Genomic DNA, 12,819 nt, shown 5'->3' with positions numbered 1-12,819 from the left:
AGAGATTCACAATCTGGTAGGAATACGCACCCATACACTACAAAACTGTAATACAACCCAGACTATAACGGCAGAGATACCAGTAGAAGTAGAATAGTAGAAAATAACAGGGAAGGGTATATTTAGTCTGGGGCAATCCTGGAAAGTCTTAAGGTAGAAGTAAGAGCTGGGCAGGTCCTTAAAGACTTCTATAGACACCAGAAGCGGGCATGCTGTTTAGAGTGTGTAAATGGAGCAAAAGGAGAGAGGCAGGGGGGCGTGGGAGAGTGCTTCCGGTATTGGGAATGGGCAGAAGAGTCCGTCAATTGGATCGTTTCATCAGGAAGGAGTGCAGAAGATTGAAGCGGGACCTCGCGCAATGATTCCTGCTTGAAGTATACACTGGAAAGAATTCTCGCTCACGTTATTCCTTTACGCATATGCATGTGAAATAAAGTTCATTTGGGTCAAATGTATTTGAACACTCTTGCCTATGGTAAAGGCTTCAGTCCATATTAATCAACTTATTGTCCAAACCGTATCTGCTCCTCCTCCTGTTTGCTGAGAAATCACCATGGAATTTAATTAATTAATTAAATAAGTAATTAATGTATTTATGTATATTTGAGAGAGAGCACGCACGAGCGGGGCAGAAGAGCGGAAGCAGAAGGAAAGAGAGAACCTCAAGCAGGCTCCACGCTCAGCACGGAACCCAACTCCGGCTTGGTCCCACAACCCTGGGATTGTGAGCTAAACCGAAGTCAAGAGTCAGACGCTTAACTGACTGAGCCACCTAGGTGCCCCATAACACGTATCTTTTAAATGGTGGTTTCAGGGATGCCTGGCTGGCTCAGTGGATAGAGCATACAACTCTTGATCTTGGGGTTGTGAATTCAAGCCCCATGTTGGGTATAGAGATTACTTAAAAATCAAATCTTTAAGAAATAAAAATAAAAAGGTAGTTTCATTTTTTTTTAATTATTTTTTTTTTTTTTATTTTTGAGACAGAGAGAGACAGAGCATGAACGGGGGAGGGGCAGAGAGAGAGGGAGACACAGAATCGGAAGCAGGCTCCAGGCTCTGAGCCATCAGCCCCGAGCCCGACGTGGGGGTCGAACTCACCAACCGCGAGATTGTGACCTGAGCTGAAGTCGGACGCTCAACCGACTGAGCCACCCAGGCGCCCCTAAAAAGGTAGTTTCAAACAAAGATGGGATCATAATTTCCATGTGATTTTATGACCTGCTTTTTTGCTTAACAATATAGCAGAACATATTTCCATGTTAGTGCATGTAATTCTATTAATTATATTCTGTTTTTTGATCTAGTATTTGGAAACGTTGAATAATGAAGGTATTCAGAAAGCACAAATACTAAGCATACAACAGATAGTATTATCACAAGTGTATGTATGTATATATACATATATATATGTGTGTATGTGTATATACACACACACATATATACTTAAGATAATTCATTCCCATGGCAAAAAAACAAAAAACAAAACAAAAAAAACCCTCTAAATATAGAAGGATTAAAATGGAAACCAAAATTTCCAGAACATCCAGTTATCCTATATTCACTCCCTAGTGGTAATCTCTTTCATTTATATAAGTGCAATTTCATTACACATGTGTCTTATTCTGCTTTTTCTATTTATCTTTTCGTATCAGGACATAGTAATCCACATCATGCTTTTTAATTTGCTCCATATTATCCCAGTTAATCAATTATTCCTCTGTTGATGGATATTCTGTTTTTATGAAATTTTATTTTATTATTGTTTTAAAGGAGTATTTTAATTTTTTTTAACGTTTATTTATTTTTGAGACAGAGAGAGACAGAGCATGAATGGGGGAGGGTCAGAGAGAGAGGGAGACACAGAATCTGAAACAGGCTCCAGGCTCTGAGCTGTCAGCACACAGTCCGATGCGGGGCTCGAACTCACGGAGTGTGAGATCATGACCTGAGCCGAAGTCGGACGCTTAACCGACTGAGCTACCCAGGCGCCCCATGAAATTTTAAAGCGGTTATAAACAATGCTCCAACGAATACTCTTTTATTTTACACATCTATGAATATTTCTGTAGAATAGGTTACCAGAGTTATAATTGTTAAAGCTGAGTTTGTGCATTTACATTTTTGAAAGATATATAATTTCCCATTAAAGAGATTCCATCAATTTACACTCCCACCAACAGTGGTGAGAGTTTTTTTTCCATTTGCAAAAGGTGAGGTCTTTATCATTAAGTTCAGTATCAAACACTACCCTGTTCCTACTATAGACACTATGCTTTTGCACTAGGTGATACAGAAGCAATGAGACAGTTATGGAATTATTACATACTAAGGGCTGCTAGGAGATTCCCAATTTGCCCTGTAAACATGGAAGAGAGAAAGGCTAATTCTTCTTGAAGCAAAGAGAAAGATGATGCCCTGAAAAAGGTAGCACTTGAGCTGAACTTTAAAGATGGGTAGAAATGTTATAGGTGCCAGTAGTGTAGAAAAAAAATAATTTGTCTGTCTTACTTCCCTACTAGACCATGACTTTGTTTCTATCTCCAGTACCTGCTACGTGCTTGGTATAACATATGTTTGGGGCACCAGTGAATGAAGGAAGGAATGGTTGAAAAGGATGTTGACTTTTAATTTTTTAAATATTTATTTGTTATCTTTGAAAGAGAGCGAGAGTTCGTGTGTACACACGCGAGCAGGGGAAGGGCAGAGAGAGAATCCCAAGCAGGCTCCACACTGTCAGTGCAGAACCTGATGTGGGGCTCAAACCTGCGAACTGTGAGATCACGACCTGAGCAGAAATCAAGAGTCGGATGCTTAACCGACTGAGCCATCTAGGTGCCCCTTGACTCCTGCCTTTCTAAAGATTATAAAGCAATTAAAACCAATTAGAGAACTTCGAGTTGTATTCCTTAGATTTTCGGATCAGGAAGAAAATTACTGAAAACATCTTGTAAATAGTACTCCTGTTTTTGGATGATGTCTGTCCCTTCTTATAACATGTCTGTCCCTTACCACATGGTTCTTGTGGTATAATGTGGAAAATTTGGGGAGATTTATGCGGTGATCTTCTGTTTTGTTTCTTTTACATATCTGATTATAAACATGTAAGCAGAGATTAGATGCATTCTTTAGAAAGAATGAAGTTTTGAATGTATATTTCAAAGTCAGTCGTATTAAAACCTTCTATGAGCTGCTGATAATTCTACGTCTTCGGTGATGGCAACCTCTACTCACCTGGCCAAATTGAACGTTTTGGAGTCATAGAATCTCTAGCCTGTTTTGTCTGAGAGAATTAAAAATCAAAATACAGCAAAGTTTCTGTCCTTAAGGACTTTGATGAAAACAGTTTGAATCCCACCTCTGCCACTTAATTATGTGACTGTACAGAAGTGATTTAAACTCTGTGATTTCATTTCCTCACCTGCAAAACAGAGATTGTGTCAGGTTTTATCTATCGAGACTTAAGCCCATTCCCATCCTTCCTTATGATCTCTCTGTTGGAAGCCTGGGAACCACATTCTGTAGACCTTCTCTCGGGTGGAGTTCTGGATAGGCTCTGCCGGAGGGGCATGCTCGTGTGCTAATGGACGGTGAAAAGTGAAGGGAATCAGATTTAATTCTGGAACTTAGTTTGTTCGCAATGACTGCGAGTCTATTTTATTATTTATTTATTTACGTATTTATTTATTAAGTAATCTCTAAGCCCGATGTGGGCCTTGAACTCATGACGCAGAGGTCAAGAGCTGCGTGCCCCACGAGCTAAGGCAACCAGGCGCCCAATATTGCAAAGGACAAAAATTGCACAATAGAATACATACTAAAACTATATATATATATATATATATATATATATATATATATATATGTAACATACACACACAGAAAGAGATTAGAAGTGGAATCATTTAGATTGTGGCCGCCCTAGCAGGAGACAACTCTGGTGATTCCGGCAATGGAGATGAGAGGTGGGAGGCTGGCTGTGGCAGCTGCTGGCAGCCGTGGGCTCTAGCGGGATTATTGGTTCTTGCAGCAGTCTCAGGCCTGTCAGTTCCTACATTCCTGCTAAGCAGCACCAAGAGCCCTCAGCCTCAAAGACAAGTGCACACTTGCCCATTCTTGTAACACCCTTCTCCGTGTTTCTCTTCCAATTCTAGGGAATTTCGTCTCCTGCGGTTACATCATTTCCTCCCTTTTGATTCCTCTACTCCTTCCGACACTTTTGTAACCAAGTCCTTATATCAAATACCCTGTTTGAAGTACCTACAACGGTCTGTACTTTACTGGCTGCGCAATGACCCATTGGGGGAATATTCCCTGTACTCTGTAGGATTGTTAGGAATAAATTAATACACGCACATAAGCTCTCAATAAATGTTAGCGATTATTATGCCAAAAAAAAATCACATGGCTTCTAATTGTCTATTATATCACAGCCATTCTCCCATCTTGGACGTGTAACAAATAATTTACAGAATGTTCTTTTCTGATTGTTAAGTCATGTCCTTTCTGCCAAATCAAACCCTAACCTTTGGCCCTTAAGGATGTAGATTAGATGTACTCTCTTCTTCCTCTAGTATAACTGACAAATTATGCACATAGTTATAATAAAACCAAGTAGGAATACAATTTGAAGAACAAAGTCACCCAGAAATGAAAACAATTCAGTTGACAAGTAAACAAAACAAAACAAAAAACCAGTTTATCGCATCGATATAACAAATATTTGATGCACATAGTCATGGATCTTGAAAGAAGTCAGCCAGATTTGACATGGTAAGTCATTCAAATCTGAGTGACTTAAAGAAAATTAAATATTTTATTGATTTACCGGTTATTAATTTTCTTTTTTTTTAAGTTTTATTTACTTAAGTAATCTCTACACCCAACATGAGGTTCAAACTCACCACCCCAAGATCAAGAGTCTCATGTTTTTCTTACTGAGCCAGCCAGGCAGCCCTATTGGTTATTAATTTTCTATTATAGTATGTACCGAGGAGAGCCAAGGAAGGGAGATTGAAAGGGAAGTAAACTGAGTGCAGCTGCATTTTTCACGAACACCCTCTGTGACTTTAATTCCATGAACTGAAAGTGGACATGGGGGCAAGCCTTTCCGTTTGTGCTTATCTAATCTGATGAGAAACCATAGGGACTTTTTCTGGTGGGGACAGGACTCAGGACCCTTGTGGGGTACACAGGTCTCTACACAATTTTGTGAGTAAATTTTGGTGGATTTTGTGGGTTAGTTATCCTATTTGTGCATTACTTAGAAAATGTCTTCTCCATTTCCTTTCTTCTTTCTCTTTTCTTCCCCATTTCGTTTTCACTAGGATGCAGGGGACAGAAGGTGGCGCTACTGAGTTGGGAAACCACCCAGCGTTCCCCTCCGTAGAGGGAAAAAACCCAATTCTCCATCTTTTGCGTGTCTCCTTTATTTTCATACAGCCGACATTTCACTTCTGACACGTCTGGCCACCACACTTGTGGGTTTTATTTTTCTTCCCACAACCAAAACATTCTGTGAGGCCAGCCGGTGTCAGTTTAACTCCAGCTGTCTACCTGGATAGTATCGCATCCCGCAGATCAAGGACTGAGTCCCGCAAGACTGCGCTTCGCTTCGGGTGCCAATCCCAAGTAGTAGGTCCCCAGGTTACCCACAACTTCTGTCTCTCTTGGTTACGAGTCGGATGTTCCCATGACCTTCTCCCCCTTGGATTCCATTACTTACTAGAGCCCTCCCAGTGTGGATGTGTTCACCACCCTGGTAACTCTTTGAACCTCATACTTTGCGGATTTTTATGGAGTCTTCCTCACCTAGGCAAGATCAATTATTAATGCCTTCTCCCACTCTTTTACCTTCTCGAGAAAATGGGGGATGGGGCTGAACATTTCAAGCTTCTAACCATGGCTCAGTCTTTCCGGAGCCCTCATCCAGGAGCTATCCGGGAGCCCACCCAGAGCTGCCTCATAAGAACCCAAGACACCTCTATCACCCAAGAGATTACAAGAATTTCAGGACCCCTGTTCAGGAATCAGGTTCAAAGACCAAACATACAGAACAAATGCCCTTTTTTTTTTTTTTTTTTTTTAATATAGTTTATTTATTTTTGAGAGCTAGAGACAGAGTGTGAGCAGGGGAGGGGCAGAGAGAGAGAGGGAGACACAGAATCCGAAGCAGGCTCCAGGCTCCGTGCTGTCAGCACAGAGCCCGATGCAGGGCTCGAACCCACGAGCTCCGAAATCATGCCCTGAGCTGAAGTCGGAGGCTTAACTGCCTGAGCCACCCAAGCACTCCTAGAACAAACGCTCCCAATGCTCTTCCCACTTAGGAATTTACAAGGGTTTTAGCAGCTCTGTGTAAGGAACTGGGGGCAGAGATCAGGATATATATTTCTTATTATAAATCACAGTATCACACATAGCCATTTCAGATACAGTGCTCCTTATGTACTCACCACTTTTGCCCGCTATTAAGGAAAAAATAATGTCAGAATGGTAACTCCCCTTTAGTTATTATGTTCTCTGCTGTGAAGCAGCAGAACTACTGATCTACTGAAAATAAATGCGTCAATGCTTATCTTTACCTAAACAAACATGAGAATTCTTATCTCAAACGTAGATCGGTATCGATAATAGTAAGACCTTACACACTGAGAACACATCTACCAACACTGTGCTAAGCACCAGCACTCCCCAGTGATGCGAAAGATCCTAATACTAGTATCTCACTGTCAAAAAGGACACTGAGTTGCAAAGAGGCTGAGGAGTTACCCACGTTCACACTACTGTGTAAATGGCAGAACTAGAACCAGACAGCTGGTCTCCAGACCCCCTCCTCTTGGCCACCATGTTCCCTCGTGAATGCCCTATTCTTTTGGTATTAGTGGTAATTTATGCTGTATTGAGTGGCCAAGAACACTGAATTAGCAGACAGAACGATTGCTGCTTGGGGAAATGCATGCAGATTTACATTCTGTCATCTGGTCACAGTATTTTGGTCAACAGATCCCTATACAGTTGATCGTTGAATAGCATGGAGGTTAGGGGTGCCGACCCCTCACACAGTCAGAAATCCATATATAACTTTTGACTCTCTCTAGACTTACCTACTAATAGTCTACCATTGACCAGAAGCCTTGCGAATTAGCAGTAGACTAACACACATTTTGTATAGGTATTATATGGTGTATTCTTACAATGAAGTAAGCAAGAGAAAATAACACGTTTTTTTTTTTTTAATTTTTTTTTTAACGTTTATTTATTTTTGAGACAGGGAGAGACAGAGCATGAACAGGGGAGGGTCAGAGAGAGGGAGACACAGAATCTGAAACAGGCTCCAGGCTCTGAGCTGTCAGCACAGAGCCGGACGCGGGGCTCGAACTCACGGGCCGCGAGATCGTGACCTGAGCTGAAGTCGGCCGTTTAACCGACTGAGCCACCCAGGCGCCCCAGAAAATAACACGTTATTAAGATAATCATACGAGGGGCGCCTGGGTGGCTCAGTCGGTTAAGCGTCCGACTTCAGCTTAGGTCATGATCTCGCGGTCCGTGAGTTCGAGCCCCACGTCGGGCTCTGGGCTGACGGCTCAGAGCCTGGAGCCTGCTTCCGATTCTGTGTCTCCCTCTCTCTCTGCCCCTCCCCCGTTCATGCTCTCTGTCTCAAAAATAAATAAACGTTAAAAAAAATTAAAAAAAAAGATAATCATACGAAAGAGAAAATAAATTTATAGTACTGTCCTGTATTTATTATTATTTTTTTTAAAAGCCATGTACAAGTAGAACTGCCCAGTTCAAACCTGTGTTGTTCAAGGGCCAACTGCATAAACTTGTTTTATATGTGTTTCTGTTGAAAGACATCTTATTCGGCGTACATCGTGTTTTTAAAAAAATTTTTTTAAATGTGTATTTATTTATTTTGAGAGAGAGAGAGAGAGCAAGAGAGAGAGAGGGAGAGAGAAAAATCCCACGCAGGCTCTGTGCTGTCAATGCATGTAAAATCATGACATAAGCTGAAATCAAGAGTCCGATGCTTAACTGACTGAGCCACCCATGAGCCTCAGTGTATGTTCTTTGTTTATTAACACTGACTTCTCTACCGGTAGCATTATAACTCATGCTTGAATGAAATTTACCTAACACATGTATTTTCTTTGTAAGACACATCACGGGCTTCTTGCACTTAGAAACATAGCACAGCTTCTGCACTATGCCTGGGGGGGGCTATTTTAAACAGGAAAACTTCCAAGAAAAAGCATGAAACATGCAAAAGTCTTAGCACTACATAGACTGCGAGGGGCATTTGTGTGCAATATGAAAAGCGAAACAGGAAGGCATGGCACTATCTTGTTCAATCTCAGCTGTATATGTGCATTTCAGGTGAGTCTTTTTTTTTTTTTTTAGTGTTTATTTATTTTTGAGAGAGAGAGACAGAGTGCAAGTGGGGTAGGGGCAGAGAGAGAGAGGGAGACACAGAATCCTAAGCAGGCTCCAGGCTCTGAGCCATCGGCACAGAGTCTGACACGGGGCTCGAACTCATGGACCTTGGATCCATGACTTGAGCCAAAGTCGGAGGCCCAACCGACTAAGCCACCCAGGCAGGCGCCCCTCTGGTGAGTCTTTTGCCACTCTGGGTCTGTCTGAGAGTGACTGTGGGAAGTTTGGTGAATATTAATCTTGGGGTTACAAATAAATTTAAGCAAATAGGCAAATTCACAAACATGGAATTCGTGAATAATGAGGATCTACCATAACTGCTAAAAGTCTTGCATATTCAGCCCACCAACTGAATGGGGAGGTTGGAGGGAGAAGAAAAAATTACGGAGGCAGAGTTGCATGCTGGTTAAGCACCTGCACTTGAGGGCACCTGGGTGACTCAATCAGATGAGTGTCCGACTCTTGATTTTGGCTCAGGTCATGATCCCAACGTCTTGAGATCAAGTCCCATGTCAGGCGTGGAGACGGCTTAAGACTCTGACTCTCTCTCTCTCTCTCTCTCTCTCTCTCTCCCTCTGCCCTTTTCCCCTGCTCACTCTCTCCCTGAAATAATTTTAAAAAATTAATTAATTAAAAAAAAAAAGAATTAAACCTTTAAAAAAAAAAAAAAAAAGGACCCGAGCTAGGAGACATTTAGATCTGTTTGCCAGTTGTGACTGTGGACAAGTTACTTAATCACATTGTACCAGTTTCTTCACCTATAAAACAGGCAGGATAATCATAGTACCTGTCTGTTGCGAGGAATAATGATAGAAAGCACATAAGCACGCAGAATAGTACTCAGTACTCAATAAATGTCACTCATTACTATAATTCAACCAGAGACACAGTATTACTAATAATACATGTAAACATATAAATTATAGGCAACTGTTGCGTTGGTATCAGAAATTTAAGGTTTTCTTTTCCTGACACTTAACTATTAAATGAGCAACTCAATAGGTCTTTCTGTATCTCAGCATATTTAAAATAACAATTTTTTAAATGCTTATTTATTTTTGAGAGAGACAGAGACAGAGTGTGAGAAGGAGAGGGGCAGAGAGAGAGAGAAAGAGAGAGAGACAGAATCCAAACCAGGTTCCAGGCTCTGAGCTGTCAGCATGGAGCCCCATGCCGGGCTTGAACTCAGGAACTGTGAAATCATGACCTGAGCCTAAGTCGGACGCTTAACCGACTGAGCCATGTAGACGCCCCTATCTCAGCATATTTTTGATGAAAATTGGGTTAATACTATCTAGCAGCCAACACTGTTGTGAGAAATAAATGAAATAGTGTATGTGAAAGCATTTTGTAATTTTAAAGGTGCTATATAAATGCCAGGTAATATTATTGTTTTTTTTTTTTTTAATTTTGTTTATTTATTGATTTATTTGGAGAGAGTGGGGGAGGGGCAGAGAGAGAAAGACTCCCGAGTAGGTTCCTCCCTAATAGCACAGAGCCCGATGCTGGGGCTTGAGCCCACGAACTCAGAAATCACGACCTGAGCTGAAACCAAGAGTCAGATGATCAATATCATTATTCTTTTTATTTTTTTTAATTTTTTTAATGTTTTTATTTATTTTTGAGACAGAGACAGAGCATGAGCAGGGGAGGGGCAGAGAGAGGGGGAGACACAGAACCAGAAGCAGGCTCCAGGCTCCGAGCTGCCAGCACAGAGCCCGACGTGGGGCTCGAACTCATGGAGTGTGAGATCATGACCTGAGCCGAAGTCGGACGCTCAACTGACTGAGCCACCCAGGCGCCCCTCAATATCATTATTCTTGTTCTACTGATTATTTGTTGTTGAAATCAATAACTGACCACTTGCTTGCTTCCTATATCACTGTTTAAATGTTACCGGGAGGTATATAACCCATTTGAAAGAGTCTGTAATGAACATGTACGTTTTAAACAATAATGACATGACTACTATGAGCTTATCATCCAGTTTTAAAAGCAGAATGCTGGCCAGTATCACTCAAGCAGCCTCTGTGTACATCCTGATCGTCCTCCTCCCTTCCTCCTCCCCACTATCCACAGTTGGGAGTTTCGTATTCAGCATTTCCCTTCATTTTGAAAATGGCTTTGCCGCCTAAACGTATTTGCCAAAACCATACGATTTTAGGTTTGTTTGTTTTTGAATATTGTCCAAATGGACAATCTTGTTGTTTCTTTTGTTAACTCACTTTTCTCCCCAGTCAACATTATGTTTTTGTGATCTATCCCTTTTGGTGCACGTGGTGAGCAGTTCACTCATGGTCACTGTTTAACGTTACCCTATTGTAGGAATATACCCCAGTTGATTTGTTCCAGTGATGGACATTTATTTCCAATGCCTTGCTGTCACAAATGGTAAACAATGCCGCGATAATATTTTGTGCAATTTTCCTAACAACCTCCAGCCCCTGGTTGTATGTTTGCACGTGGGGGACATATGCAGGGCTTGTTCTGCTTCAGTGGAGAACTCCTGGTAGGAGCACGTTCAACTTTACTAGATATCGCCAAACTCCCACCAGTTCCATTGCCCCATATCCTTGCCAACATTGGATGTGGACCGATTTTAAAAATGTTTGACTCTCTGGGTTGTGAGAAATGTCACCCCAAACTCTTCATTAAATAAGGAGAGTTCTCTGGAGATCAACTGTTTCCTTAGAAAATGGCGCCTGGGTGGCTCAGTTGGTTGAGCGTCTGACTTCTGCTCAGGTCATGATCTCACAGTTCGTGAGTTCAAGCCCTGCACCGGGCTCTCTGCTGCCAGCACAGACCCGCTTCAGATCCTCTGCCCACCCCCCTTTGCCTCTCCCCTGTTCATGCTTTCTCTCTCTCTCTCTCTCTCAAAAATAAATGTTAAAAAAAAAAAAAAAAGCATCTACAGACTCTAGTAGCTATAGGAGGGACTAGAAATTGCTTCTGTTGGACTTGCATTTGGTAGTGCAGTATAAGATAACAGAGTTGGGAGGAAAATCAGACATCTTGAGCTGTTGTGTCGGGTCCTTCTCCTAATTCCATCCCACACCTGCCACATGCCTCATGTCCTTGAGATGGAATGAAGATTCTCAAAGGATGAGTTATTGCTACAAACCTCCGTAGAGCCAAATCATTTTCCACCTTCTGCAGCCGTTAAGGCTTGGACACCTAGGAAGAAACAGGCATTTTTCTTAAGTCAGAAAAAAGAATCCTAACTCAAGAGTTCTCATCTGGAACTTCAAGTGAGACATAGCCTTTATTTTTCACGGTTGTAGGACCTGGTAGAGCTTTCTCTACAAATGCTAGGGTGGCTTGGATCTTAAACTCTGTAGTTCTAGGACTTGCTCAGTCTTCTTCCCCCCCTTAAGCCTCTAGGTCACTCCCATTCTAACTGTAGATGTTGATGGAACACACCGTGTGCCAGGCATGTCTTCTGTGTGGGGGATACGGAGTAAATCAATTGGACAAAGTTAGAATTCGTTACCTTTCAGATTTAGAGACTGTCAAATTCACAAACTGGGCCCGTTTAACTTGACCCAGTAGCTACTGCACCACATTGGGAAGCAAGGAGTAGGAGGAGGTAGATTTAGGTGAATGACTGGTTTTATTTACTATTTAACTAAAACATCACGAGATCATTGTAAAACCAGTACAGTGTTTCTAACTTTTAACAATGCTCATTTTTGAATTATGCAACTAATATGTGCTCATTGCAAAAAATCGAATGCAGACATGTTGAAAGTGAAAGTGAAAATTCTTTCTCTACATTCTCCACTTCCCAAGTCCATTTCCCAAGAAGTTATTGCTATTAAATATACCCTTTTTCAGGGGCGCCCGGGTGGCTCATCCGGCTAAACATCCGACTCTTGATTTCAGCTCAGGTCATGGTTTCACAGTGTGTGAGTTCAAGCCCCACATCGGGCTTTGTGCTGACAGCACAGAACCTGCTTTGGATTCTTTCCCTCCCTCTCTCTCTCTGCCCATACTCCGCTAGCACTCTCTCTCTCTCTGTCTTTCTCAAAATAAATAAACTTTAAATATACCCTTTTCAAAGTTTTTCTACATACCTGGAAGTGTATGTGAAGTATATGTGTATGTGTGTTTGAATATTTCACATACTCACTTTAAATTATACATATAATTCAACAGCTCACTTATAGCACTCAGTAATTTACCACGTCATTTCTTCATTACTTAATTAAAAATTTTTTAACTCTTGGACTCCCATTCTCTATTTTATTATAATCACATATTTAAAACAGATGTATAAGGACATAAAAAATAGGATCAGTATCAGCTTTATCAAGTTGTGACTATGCAGCTTTATTAAGGTTTTAATATTTATTTCAGATATATATATATTTTTATTATTAAAAAATGTTT

Source organism: Panthera tigris, chromosome B4 (genome assembly GCF_018350195.1).
Source record: "Panthera tigris isolate Pti1 chromosome B4, P.tigris_Pti1_mat1.1, whole genome shotgun sequence".
Taxonomy (NCBI): Eukaryota; Metazoa; Chordata; class Mammalia; order Carnivora; family Felidae; genus Panthera; species Panthera tigris.
Note: the sequence above shows the minus strand (reverse complement) of the source record.